General features: G+C 36.8%; 1 long non-coding RNA gene across 1 annotated transcript; it reads right to left on the bottom strand.

The window, feature by feature from the left end:
- Window positions 1-9,272: 9,272 nt before the first annotated feature.
- On the bottom strand, window positions 9,273-10,033 carry LOC146916444 (uncharacterized). Its single transcript, XR_015015059.1, has 2 exons — window positions 9,916-10,033; window positions 9,273-9,823 (listed from the first exon to the last, which is right to left on the bottom strand). It is a non-coding gene; the product is annotated as an uncharacterized LOC146916444 (long non-coding RNA).
- Window positions 10,034-12,967: the final 2,934 nt, after the last annotated feature.

Here is a 12,967-nt window from a genome sequence, read left to right as displayed (position 1 = left end):
TGATGAAAGATGAGCTTATGTCGATGACTTGATTAGAGATTGAATATGTTTGTTATGCTATGATAATAATCTGATAGCTTGAGGTGCAAGTAATGGGGGATAATAATCATGTGATGCTAGTATTCTAGGAGGGATGGTTATGTATATGTGATATGTATGAATCCTTGAATGCTATGTTTGTTTTATGTCAATTATGATTAATGTAATGCTTACCCCCAATGGTGTTTGCCGCCTACTTGTCTGTATGGATGGGTAGACGTCGTGCAGGATTAGTTGCTTTTGGTGAGTTGATGCTTGGCTAGTGGGAGTTGTCTCGTTGTCGGTTGTTGAGTCTAGATTTTAGGCTCTGATTAGGGTGTAGTGTCCTTTTTGTTTCTGTTGAATTCTGTTACGTTGTTGAGATTTGTCCATTGTCGGACTTGGAGGATTATTTTTTTGTATGTTAATGTAGTGTTGACCATGGCATGTATATGTTGGAGTTAATTGATTTGTATCCGCTGCGACTGTTGAGATATTTTATTACATGCATGTTGCTTTGGATTTTGTTTAGACGTAGTGTCTATTTCTTGAATATTTGTTATATTCGCGTGTTTTATCGCTTTAATAGAAATAGGTCTTTACAAGTTGGTATCAGAGCCGTGGTCGGTCTTGTCCAGACCAAAACCCGTTGAATTCCCTGCTGTATGCGACATGTACGGGAGTACTGTCTGTACTTGTTGTGTTTTTCCGTCCTTTTAGGTGGGTTTGAGCGTATTGGGGGAGTAGCAGGTTGTTTCTGGTTCGTTAGGTCTGGTGATGACAGTAGTCATTACGTTATTTTCAGAGTCTTTTTATGATATTTTGGAGTTCACAAACAAGCTTAAGCAGCAAGAAAAGCATGAAAAGTTGAAGATTTTGAAGAAAGTAATTTTTTGAAGAATATTGGAGTTCACAGTTATTTTGAGCATGATAAAGTGCGAAAAACAGGAAAAATTGAAGATGCTGAAAAAACGCCAAAAACGTGTCACGATTTGCCAAAACGTAACACGATTTGACCAGACCAGAAAGACATGCTCTCGACGTTAGGGTAAAGCGTGTCACGATTGCAAAAACGTGCCATGATTTCTTCAGCTGTTTGTAAAAACGTGTCACGATTTACTTAAAACGTGACACGATTTTGGGCGAATTTCTGAGCCTATTTAAGCTGAAGTCTATTCTGAAGACAAGGGTTACGAATTCCAGAGAGCAAAGTGCGATTTTGTGACTGCAAAACGGCCAAGAAGGACGATTTCTTCATCCTTCCATCACTTTGTGTATGTTTTAATCCCTCTAATGATTATGTTATTTGTAATTACTATTATGAGTAGCTAAACCCATTAGAGGTTAGGTCTGAGATGATTCTTTGTAACCCTAATTGATACATGATGTTGTGAAACTCTATTTATTGTGAATGATTATTTAGTCTTTATTCAATTCAATTGTTCTTAATGCTTTTTATATCCTGATCAAATATAAACATGATTTAGTGAGAATGAATGACTACTGACCATAGCTTTCTACTTAGACCAAATTGAATTGTTCTAATAAACATGGTTAGTCTAGGAATAGATAATCGTTTATTAGTGATATTAGGTTAACGTACTTCAAACCTTCAAAGATTATTAGACCACCTAAGGGATTAGGAGCTGTAGTTTGAGAAGAGGGTCCTAACTCAAGGGATTGATTAGGACTATTTTGTTAACTATCGTGGGACTAGAAAATCATTCATACAAATAGGTACAACATACCAATTAGGGGAACATAGATGATTCGAAAGACCTAAACTCATCTCTCTCTTATTCTTAAAAACCAATTTTATTTTCAGCAATTACTTTTATGCAATCAAACCAACCTACTGCTTAGTGGCAAAACAAAACAACTTTTACACATCCTAAAGTACAACGTAATTGAATTATTGAGATTAAAAACAGTCCTCGTGGGATCGATATTTTTACTACTTCGATAGTATTTGGTGCACTTGCCAAACTCCTATCATCTGGCAAGGGAAGGTATCTTTGGCTGCGGAGGCTCAGTGGTTGTGGTTTGTGTTAAGGTTCTCGCTGATTTTGAGTTGGATCTTGTGTGTCTTCCGTTGAAGCATATGGACGTGATTTTTGGTATGGATTGGATGTTGACTTTTGGTGTTAACATTAATTGTTTGATCAAGAGTATAACGTTTTCTAAGCCGGTAGTTGAGGAAGGTGGGAAGTTCTTGACCGCGGAACAAGTGAAAAAGTCTTTGGATGGTGAAGCTAGTGTGTTCATGATGTTTGCTTCCTTGAAGGAGAGTAGTGAGAAGGGAGTTGGTGATTTGTCGGTAGTACAAGAATTTCCAGAAGTTTTTCCGGACGACATTACCGAGTTACCGCCGGAGAGAGAAGTTGAGTTTGCAATTGATTTGGTACCATGAACGAGTCCTATTTCGATTGCACCGTATCGGAGGTCTGCATTAGAGTTGGGTGAATTGAAGAAGCAGTTGGAAGAGTTGCTCGAGAAGCAGTTTATTAGGCCGAGTGTTTCTCCGTGGGGTGCTCCTGTGTTGTTGGTTAAGAAGAAGGATGGAAGCATGAGGTTGTGTGTGGATTATCGGCAGTTGAATAAAGTGACGATCAAGAATCGGTATCTGCTTCCGAGGATTGATGATTTGATGGATCAGTTGGTTGGTGCGGAAGTGTTCAGCAAGATTGATTTGAGATCGGGATATCATCAGATTAGAGTGAAGGCGGAAGATATATCCAAAACTGCGTTCAGAACAAGGTATGGACACTATGAGTATTCTGTGATGCCATTTGGAGTATCTAATGCGCCAGGTGTCTTCATGGAATATATGAATAGGATATTTCATCCTTTTCTGGACCGTTTTGTGGTGGTGTTTATAGATGATATTTTGGTGTATTCGAAGTCAGAGGAAGAGCATACAGAGCATTTGAGGATTGTGTTAGGTGTCTTGAAGGAGAAGAAGTTGTTTGTTAAGTTGTCGAAGTGTGAGTTTTGGTTGCGGGAAGTGAGTTTCCTTGGTCATGTGATTTCTAAGGGTGGTATTGTCGTGGATCCGTCGAAGGTTGATGCAGTGTTACAATGGGAATCACCTAAGTCAGTTTTTGAAGTTAGAAGCTTTATTGGTCTGGCAGGTTATTATCGGAGGTTCATTGAGGGGTTCTCTAAGTTGGCGTTGCCATTGACGCAATTGACTCAGAAAGGGCAAGCATATGTGTGGGATGCTAATTGTGAGAAGAGTTTCCAAGAGTTGAAGAAGAGGTTAACTTCGGCTCCAGTGTTGATTTTGCCGAATCTGAAGGAATCATTTGTTGTGTATTGTGATGCTTCTAAGATGGGTCTTGGTGGTGTGCTTATGCAGAATCGTCAGGTTGTGGCTTATGCTTCGAGGCAGTTGAAAGTGCATGAGAAGAATTATCCGACTCACGATTTGGAATTAACGGCCGTTGTGTATGTGTTGAAGATTTGGAGGCATTATCTGTATGGTTCTAAGTTTGAAGTGTTCAGTGACCATAAGAGTTTGAAGTACTTGTTTGATCAGAAGGAGTTGAATATGAGATAGAGGAGATGGTTGGAGTATCTTAAGGATTTCGATTTTCAGTTGAGTTACCACCTTGGAAAGGCGAATGTTGTTGTTGATGCTCTGAGTAGGAAGTCGTTGCATATGTCTGCTTTGATGGTTAGGGAATTGGAGTTGATTGAGCAGTTCCGAGATTTGAGTTTGGTTAGTGAGTTGACACCGGAGGGTGTGAGATTGGGAATGTTGAAGCTGACGAGTAATATCTTGGAAGAGATTAAGAACGGTCAAAAGGAAGATTTGGGACTTGTAGATCGAGTGGTGTTGGTTAACCAAGGTAAGGGTGGAGACTTCAGATTGGGTGAGAACGGTGTCTTGATGTTTCGTGATCGTGTTTGTGTACCAGATGTTCTTGAGCTTAAGAGACGGATTTTGGATGAAGGTCACAGAAGTAGTTTGAGTATTCATCCATGAGCGACTAAGATGTATCAGGATTTGAAGAGGTTGTTTTGGTGGCCTGGAATGAAGAAGGCGATCGCGGAATTTGTGTATACTTGTTTGGTTTGTTAGAAGTCTAAGATTGAACATCAGAAACAGTCGGGTTTGATGCAACCGTTGTTTGTGCCCGAGTGGAAGTGGGATAGTATCTCTATGGATTTTGTTGGAGCGTTGCCGAAGACTGTTAAGGGTTTTGACTCAATTTGGGTGATTGTCGATCGGTTGACCAAGTCGGCACATTTTGTGCCCGAGTGAATCCTGTAACTGGTGTTGGTCGTGCTTTGAAGTGTCGGAAGTTGACTCCTCGTTTTGTTGGACCGTTTAAAATTATTGAGAAGGTTGGGGTTGTAGCGTATCGGATTGCGTTACCACCATCTTTGTCGAATCTTCATGATGTGTTTCATGTGTCTCAGTTGCGGAAGTATGTGTATGATGCGTCTCATGTGATTCAAGTGGATGATTTGGAAGTAAGAGATAATTTGACCGTTGAGACTTGGTCAGTTAGGATTGAGGATCAGGAAGTGAAGCGTTTGTGTGGCAAGGAGATCGTTTTGGTTAAAGTGATTCGGGTTGGACCAACTGGTGAGAGTGCCACTTGGAAATCGGAGAGTAGGATGAGTATTTCGTATCCAGAGTTGTTTTCTTCAGGTAATTTTCGAGGGCGAAAACTCTTTTTAGTGGGGGAGAGTTGTAACAGCCCGATTTTTCGCTAGATTTATTTTTAATTGTTTATTATGTGCTCTTATGTGATTAATTGCCTCTGTGTGTATTTTTGGTTGGGAATTGTAGAATTCGGTGTTAGAAGGGTATTTTAGTCATTTTGGACTCAGGGGTATTTTGGTCATTTTGAGAGTAGGGGTAATTTTGTAATTTTGCTGAGGATTATTTTTAGTGCTTAGTGAGAGTTGTTATTTTACTAAGTTAATAAAGAGTGTGGTAAATTATTTTATAACCGGTAGGTGACCGTTAGTTTTACATTTAACCGTTAAGTGAGTAGTAACATTTTGGGTTAGAATAGAAATGGGTTAGGTCCATTAAGGCATTGTGAGTTGAGCCCAATTAGATGGAACCTATATAAACTCTAGTTGGTAGAGAAAATAGGGTTTTACCAACATTTTCACAATTGAGAAGAGATAGAGATAGAGAGAAGATAAGGGTTTGAAGAGGAAGATCTAGAGAGGGCTAGAGGAGGCTAGAGATTCAAACTTTGGGAGGTAAATTGAAGCCCTAGTTGAATTTGTGAAGAATTAAGGTAAGGGGATTAGTCTTTAATCATAATTAATAGTTGTAGTTCTTCCTTAATTCTTTGCTTAAGTGGTTAATTTGAATTTTGTTGTAGAAATTCGTGCTTAATTTTGATGATAAGATTATATACATGAATTTGACGATATTTGAATTGTTGTTGTTGAAAATTACATGTTCATGATATGTATAAATGGGTATATTGTGAATTGTGCTTAAATCGATGAATTGTGCTTTGTTGTTGTTGAATTGTGGTTGAATTCATGTCCAAATGAAGTTGTTATTGAATTGGATATGTTGTTGTTGTTGATTTGTACCATGGGTATTACATTTTGTCAAGTTGTTGTTTGAATTGGTGAAGTTGTGTTGTGTTGCTCATGTGGAGGACTAAAATGAACTTTTGATATGTGCGGTTGTTGACGGAAATTTTGATGTTGTTGGATGAGTTAGATCTAGTAGAATTTCTGTTTTCATGTTGTGATTGTGTTAGACGAGTCGTTTGGGAGAAAACAGGTTTTTCGTGTGAAATGTCGATGTTTAAGCGTTTTGCAAATAAGCGATTATGTGAGGTTTTGGAAAATGATTTTGGGACGGTTGAAACTTGAATTTGGTATAGATTATGATAGAGTTAAGTGTCAGGAGCGCGTAGGCGAAAACGACATTGAAAACGGGTTAACGGTTTGAATTTTACGCGTGAAATGGTGAAAAACGCACTTTTTGAAAAGCTGAGTCTGGACCTAATACTGTCAAAATCGTGCCGCGATTTTTGCAGTCGTGCCGCGATTTTTGATGGCAGAATGTTCAGTGATTCTGGACATAAAAACGCGACGCGATATCTAAAATCGTGACACGATTTTTATGAACCAGATCCTTCATATTTCACTATTTTTCACCCCTTTCCACTCTGAACTGGGTTTTGGTATAAACATGAAAGTTTTAGATAATTTTGTTAGCTTTCCAGTGGCTTTGGTTTGACTTGAAAATTATTTTTGGTTTTTGAGTAATGATGAAAATACTCCAAGGAGGTCTTAGTGAAATTTTACGAAAATTCCGCATAACTATTTCTAAGTCAGCCCAAACCTTTTGGATTGTTTCCAAACTTTAAACTTATGTTCTATGAGTTCAATTAAGGTGTTTTAGAGTATTCAACTTATGGTGTGAAGGTTCTATCTTGGTTTTGTTTTATAAATGTATGGTTTTGTAAAATGTTACCAAGAGACGAACTTGGTGAATCTCATGATTCCGTTATAATTGGCCGGTGAAACGCCAAAGTATCCTCTACTGCACTCACATGTGGCCTAGAGGTATACTTAGTAGAGGCATTGAATCTTGTTTACTTGGTTTGGTTCAATAACTTCAATTATTTTGAAAATGAGATACCGATAGATGAACTTTGTTGAAAACGGTTCCTTTGAACCAACTACCTTGTAAATCTTTTGTGAATGACTTTATATGATTAATTGAGGATATATGAATGATTGTTAAAGGTTGAATATGATGTTTATCATAAATGTTGTATTATTCCACTTTGCTTGGTTTATGAGAAGTATGTGGGATTGTTGTGAGATATTGTGTAGTTGATAATGATTTATGTGATGATGGCTCATATGTGAATTGTGATTTGTTGAATGTGTGTGGACATGAATACTGGATAATGCAATGTTGTTGAGCTAGTCAATGTAATTGGAGGTGTACATTTACATTATCATTGGTAGTTGTATGTTGAAGTTGTGCATTATCGGGACTTTGTTGTATGTCCATGCATCATTTCATATGAAGGTAGTTGTGAAATGTAAAAGGAGGTGTACTTTTACATAGTAAGATGAGGTGTACTCTTACTTAGATGTGCGGTTGGCATCTAATGTTGTTGTATGGTACCACATGCATGTATGCAGCGAGTATAGGTGCATTGCATAATGAAATGTTATCTTGTTGTGGTATGTGCATGATGTTTGTTGGTGATAAGTGTGTTTGATGAATACATACTTCTGACATTTGGAATTGATTGGTTGATGAATTGTGTCATAATCGAATATGTGACTTGTTGAATTTTGTGCATTGGTGAAATTTGGTGAATGTTCTGATTGTGTAGATTGGTGTATAGGTACATTGGTGAATTTTGTTGATGGTTGTGAATAATTGGACTATGCTCTAATTTCATGTTTTACTTGTTTGTGCTTAGACACTTGGTGAATCAATTTGATGATAACTATTTTGATAATAATGATGAGATGAGAATTGTATATGTATATACATATGATGTGGTGATTTATTTGATAATGATGATTGCTTGTTTATAACTTGAAATGATGAATTGAACTTGTTGAGTTAAGTATGCTAAATGAAGAATAAGGTGAGTTATCCTTTCATTGATTGATGTTGATGAAAGATGAGCTTAAAGCGTGTCCATCGCGTGATATCGCCTGCTAAGTGAACTCGGATCTGATCTGAGCGGACCAACTTAGACCTTGGGTCAGTTTGAAACATGATCAAATAAGCATTCTTAGTGTGAGAATTTTAGGGTTGGAAATGATGTACCTAACATGAATTATGAGCAAGACTTTATATCAGGGGATTAGGGTTTAAGGATCCAAAATCCTAATTGAATAGCCGTGGAATTAGATACCCATAGGGTTATAATTTTACTATCAGAAATTTACAATTTAACTAAATTATTTTATACTTTAGTGTGTTTTTACAAGAGATTGGTGTTATTATTATGGGCCGTTTGTTTCAGATTTTTTTCAAAAAAAAATCTATTTTTTTCATGAAAAAAATCACTTTTTTCATTTTTGAGTGTTTGTTTAGGATTTTTAGAAAAATCATTTTATAAAAAAAATCTATTTTGACCCTAAAATGAAAAGCTATTTGGATTAGCTTTTCTCAAAATCTATTTTTTTTCAACAACAAGGAGATAACACATGTGCATGTTAGAACTCATTTTTTTTTAAAATGGATTTTTATGAATAGTATGCAAACACAAATAACTTCAATTTTTTTTTAAAATCTCTAAAAAAAAAAAAATCTAAATTCTTTTGACACAAAATCTATTTTTTTTAAAACTGAAACAAACGCACCTTATATCAGAAAATCACTGTCATTCACCCATATAGGTTTTGAGCGTGTGCTTTTCTCTCCACCTTTCTTCACAAATCATTGGACAAAATAACTATAGGGCCATCTTTTTGTCTTTCTTCTTTATTTCATTGTCTATCCAAACAAAAGAAATACCAGTTCCATTCGCTTCCACTCTTTTTCCTTACCACGCGACGAAGTTCTGAGCCCCACAAGGACACAATTTAAAATATTATGTCCTTATCTCAGCAAACAAAAAAATTCCTTCTCCTTAACACATATTTTAAAATTACACAAATCATTTCTCTATTTATTATGGGCCCATAGTTTAGTCATTTTGTAATCTACAATAATATTTGGCATTCTTTTGGCTCATTAGATACTGTGTATTTGTGGGTAACTAAAAAAAAAAGATACATTGCATTTATGAATGAAGGTTAAAATATGGTTTTGGTTCCTGCAAATATGCATCGTTTTGGTTTTAGTCCCTGTAATTTTTTTGTAGTTTTTGATCCATGCAAATATGTTTCGTTTTGGTTTTGGTCCCTCACCCCACTTTTGTGATGATTTGCACACGTGACACATGATGACTGAACCTATTTTGTAGAAAAATAGTCCCTGCAAAATATTTTGTTTTTAAAAATAGTCCCTCCAAATATTTTGTTTTTGGAAATAGTCCATGGAGGGACTATTTTCAAAAACAAAATATTTTACAGAGACCAAAAACTACAAAAAAAATTACAGGGACTAAAACCAAAACGAGACATATTTGCAGGGACTAAACCATATTTTAGCCATGAATGAATGAGTATGACATATTTTACCGAACTAGTTTTAATTCTTTCTGCTAGCTGCCTCCCTACCTTTTGTCTATCAAATGTTTATTCAAAAGAAAAATAGCTAAATTATTTGATACATGTTGATATTACTTGTGAAAAATGGATACTGTCAATTATATCCAATTCTATTTTCTCATTTTTGATATATAGAGGATTTCTACTAATATTGTTTAATCAAACTTAATGCTTCGCTGCCTAAATTTCAAGCATTCTTAATTTATAACGAGTTAGTCTTTCTTTGCCATATAGTTGTAACTTCACTAGTTTGATAAAAATGCATCTTATATGTTACAACTTAATTTTTCTTGAACTTAAGAATTTGGTATGAAATTCTTTTGCAGTGATCATGATGGTGGTAATCTTAGCTTTCTCACAGATTTTCTCTTTTCTGCATTAGTCATGTCTTGCCCACACCATGTCACCCTCAATTATCAGCTCTACTAGGGGAAGAAACTTTTTACTTTGAATGGAAGCTTCACCTATGCCAAGTTGTGCATTGAATTCCTCCACCTTTCAATACTTGAACACCATATTGTACTGTTCGGGAACAGAACTAGTACATATGAGGATCAGGTACGGAAGAGAGAGAGCTTTATTCAGGGTAGTCGTGGTTGTTCTCCGAAGGAGAAGAGAAAACCTGCAAAACAGGTTAGCACTCAGACGCTCAAGTTAGTGTTTATACTTGAGAGAAAAGTGTGACAAAATGTGAAAAAAAAGAAGACATAGCACCTGTTTATACTTGAGTTCGGTGTAACTGATCCTGTGGAATCCAACGAAGGATGCGGGAGTTCGTTTGAGATTGATCTAACGGAGTGTGAAACAACCAATCACAGCTTGTCGCTATTTAGGAAAATGTTAGATATCAAGAATGGATTTTCTTGATGAATTCAAGAATGACATGGCAAAATAATCACCCTTAGATTTTAATCTTATTTATTAAAGTTTCAAAAAAAAAAAAAATACATATCATCCACCACCCCATGATTTCCGGCCAGGCTGAGATTTTATTGGCTAACATTAATTTCGTGACAATTTCTTGATAAAACCTTTCTTGATAACCTTTCTTCATATATTTCATTTTCGTGACTATAACCCCTATATTTTATTATGAGAACCTTTCTTCATATATTTCATTTGATACTTTCTCTCGAGTCCGTACGATAATATTCCAAATACAAATAAATTGAGAAAGGAACTCATGCATGATTTCCAATAATCATAGTTTGAGCCATCCAATAGAGGGGGCCTGTTTATAAATCCACCTTCCTTGTCCATGATGCTAGAATAGAACTCCCTGGAGCTCACCCTAAAACAGGCAGGGTGCCTGCTCTGATGCAAATTGAAATTCTAGCGTACTTGTTTTAATATGTTCTGTCAGATGTTTTAACGTTTGCAATGTTCCGTTTAATGTTTCAACGTCACGTGATAAACAGAAATAAAAACAAGAAAATAAAGGACAGAAAAGTAAAGGACACAATAAGTTTGTTCACCCAGTTTGGCACAACACACCTACATCTGGGGGCTACCAAGCCAGGAAGGAAATCCACTAGTGTAGTCCTTATTCAATAGCTCTTAGCAAACTCCTCGTTTACACTATATGACCTAGGACCTACCCGTATAGACTTCAACCTAGGAACTCCTAGATCTGAGATCCCATCTCACTATCCTAATGGTCAGTCATCGCCCCAGTGACCTATCAGACCTCAATCAAAACAAAAGTAGAAGTTACGTTCCAACACCACCAACTAGCACCTTGTTTCACAACTTCGGTGTAGTGCACAAGAGTATCAAACTCACACACACAGTCCTAAACAAGTATCACAGGCGATACAAGAAAGGCACACGGTAAGAGATTCTAAACTTGCATCACAAACGATACAAGAGCAGAATACATGAAGACTCAAACCCTAAAAATCTAAACTTTTAGAATGACGGCTTGAATAAACAATTAGGTCTTGAAGTCTTCCTTTTATACTGAAGCAGCTCGGGCTAAATAATTCATTGGGCTTCAGCACACTGCAGATCGGTTCAGCTAATCTGCAAAACAAGAATCAGAAACAAATCTGAAAACTCCTAAAATGTCGAAACATTTATAGGTTAAGGAAATAAGTTAAGGAAATATTGTTTCCTTAAATAATAAAGGGCGCGCGTACATATAGGCATGAACCCAGGCACACTGAACCATGTCAGGATGTTGAAACATTATCCAACATCTTACAGAGTTGCCTAACCACATGTTGAAACTTTGGTTCCAACTTACAGAACAAGGATATTTGTTTTAGCAATAATGCAGCCAACACAAATACCCAACATATTTTATGTTAGATATGTATTTTTTCTTATGAAATAAATTAATTTTATTTTGATGTCACATATAATTTACATTTTGGAGATGTCAAACTTTAGAAAGATATTTTATTTGTAAGTTGTGTGTGGCTAAATAGTACCTTGAAAGAAAAATTGTATGATTTATAAATTTTTACTTGTTCAAGAAATTCCGTGTTTACTTTATTTTATAATTGCTATAGTTATGGTAATGCTAAAGATTAATCAAGATTTTAGAATATTCATTATTTAATTTTATTTGGGTAGAATTATGTTGTTGTTCATTATTGTTTCAAATGAATTAGAATAAATGAAACATATATTATTGTAAATGTAAACCAGAAGTTTACATATTATATTAAATTTATCGTTAGCAATACCGGTTGGGTTATCCCGAATTCATTATGATGCAAGAAACTAGTTGAAAAATAGATAAACTATGGATATATATTGAAGAGCCTGAAGATTCTTCAATCTAGTAACTTTTGTGTGTTACAAGTTCCCAAAATAAGTTGACAATTTAAGGGAATGAATTTCTCAGTTGTATAAGGTGATATTTAGATCAGTACACCGATCATGTGAATCACTTGAATATTATATGATTTGAATTGATGCATCAACTAAATGATCACATGTGATTATACCTGATCAGAAGGTGACTACCGGTGCCTTTAAATGTGGTGGTTGAGAGCTTCAAGGATGCTTCTTGGAACGGCGAGGGGGAGGGGGGGGAGGTGTGTACTTGCAGGTACTCCGACGCTCAAGTCAGTAGAGATCAGAGAATGAGGGTTTAGAGAGAAGATATATTCTACCTTGGGGACTGTTATGAGTCCCCTATATATAGAGGTGGGTGGCTGCAGAGCCGTTGTAATGGCACACGTGTGCCCGGTGGTTACGAAACCGCCGGAGAGAGATTCACGGGAACGTGGGAAGAGACGTTGCAGTTCGTTTGAACTGGTCTCTTTTGCTCCGTACACCCCCCTCACGGGGAAGGGGTGTGTTGCGAGTAATATGCCAAACGTAGCGTTTGGGCTTGGCTTGGATTGGGCCTACGAAAGTGGGCCTAAGATCTTTCCGACCGGTCCAGAACAGTAGCCCCCAAGTCGTTGTTTTTGGCAAAGAGCGATGAGTTAAGGGCGGGCGAGATTTTCTGCTCGTGGATGATGCAATGAAGACCGTTCTCGTATTCAGCAGGTGAATAATGGGAGAGTAAGTTCAAATACAGACTGGTTCAAACTGTTGAGAGGCATGAGGATGCCTCGGGTTTTGAGAGTTGGTCTCCTTAGCAAGCTATGTTGTAGTGAGGATCTGGCGAGCGCGTGAGGAAACATGCTCCCCACACTCTTCACACATTTGTCCCACGGCCGGGCAGGTTTGCCAGTTGCTGGGTTATGCTCGGCAGATGGATGCTCGTTTGATCTTGATCGAGTGAAAAGATTCCCCTGTCAGGAAGTTG

Source organism: Medicago sativa, chromosome 6 (assembly GCF_051527215.1).
Source record: "Medicago sativa cultivar Bolivia chromosome 6, Bolivia_mono, whole genome shotgun sequence".
NCBI classification, from domain to species: Eukaryota; Viridiplantae; Streptophyta; class Magnoliopsida; order Fabales; family Fabaceae; genus Medicago; species Medicago sativa.
The sequence above is the reverse complement of the archived record's forward strand: the minus strand, read 5'-3'. Positions and strand labels throughout refer to the sequence as shown.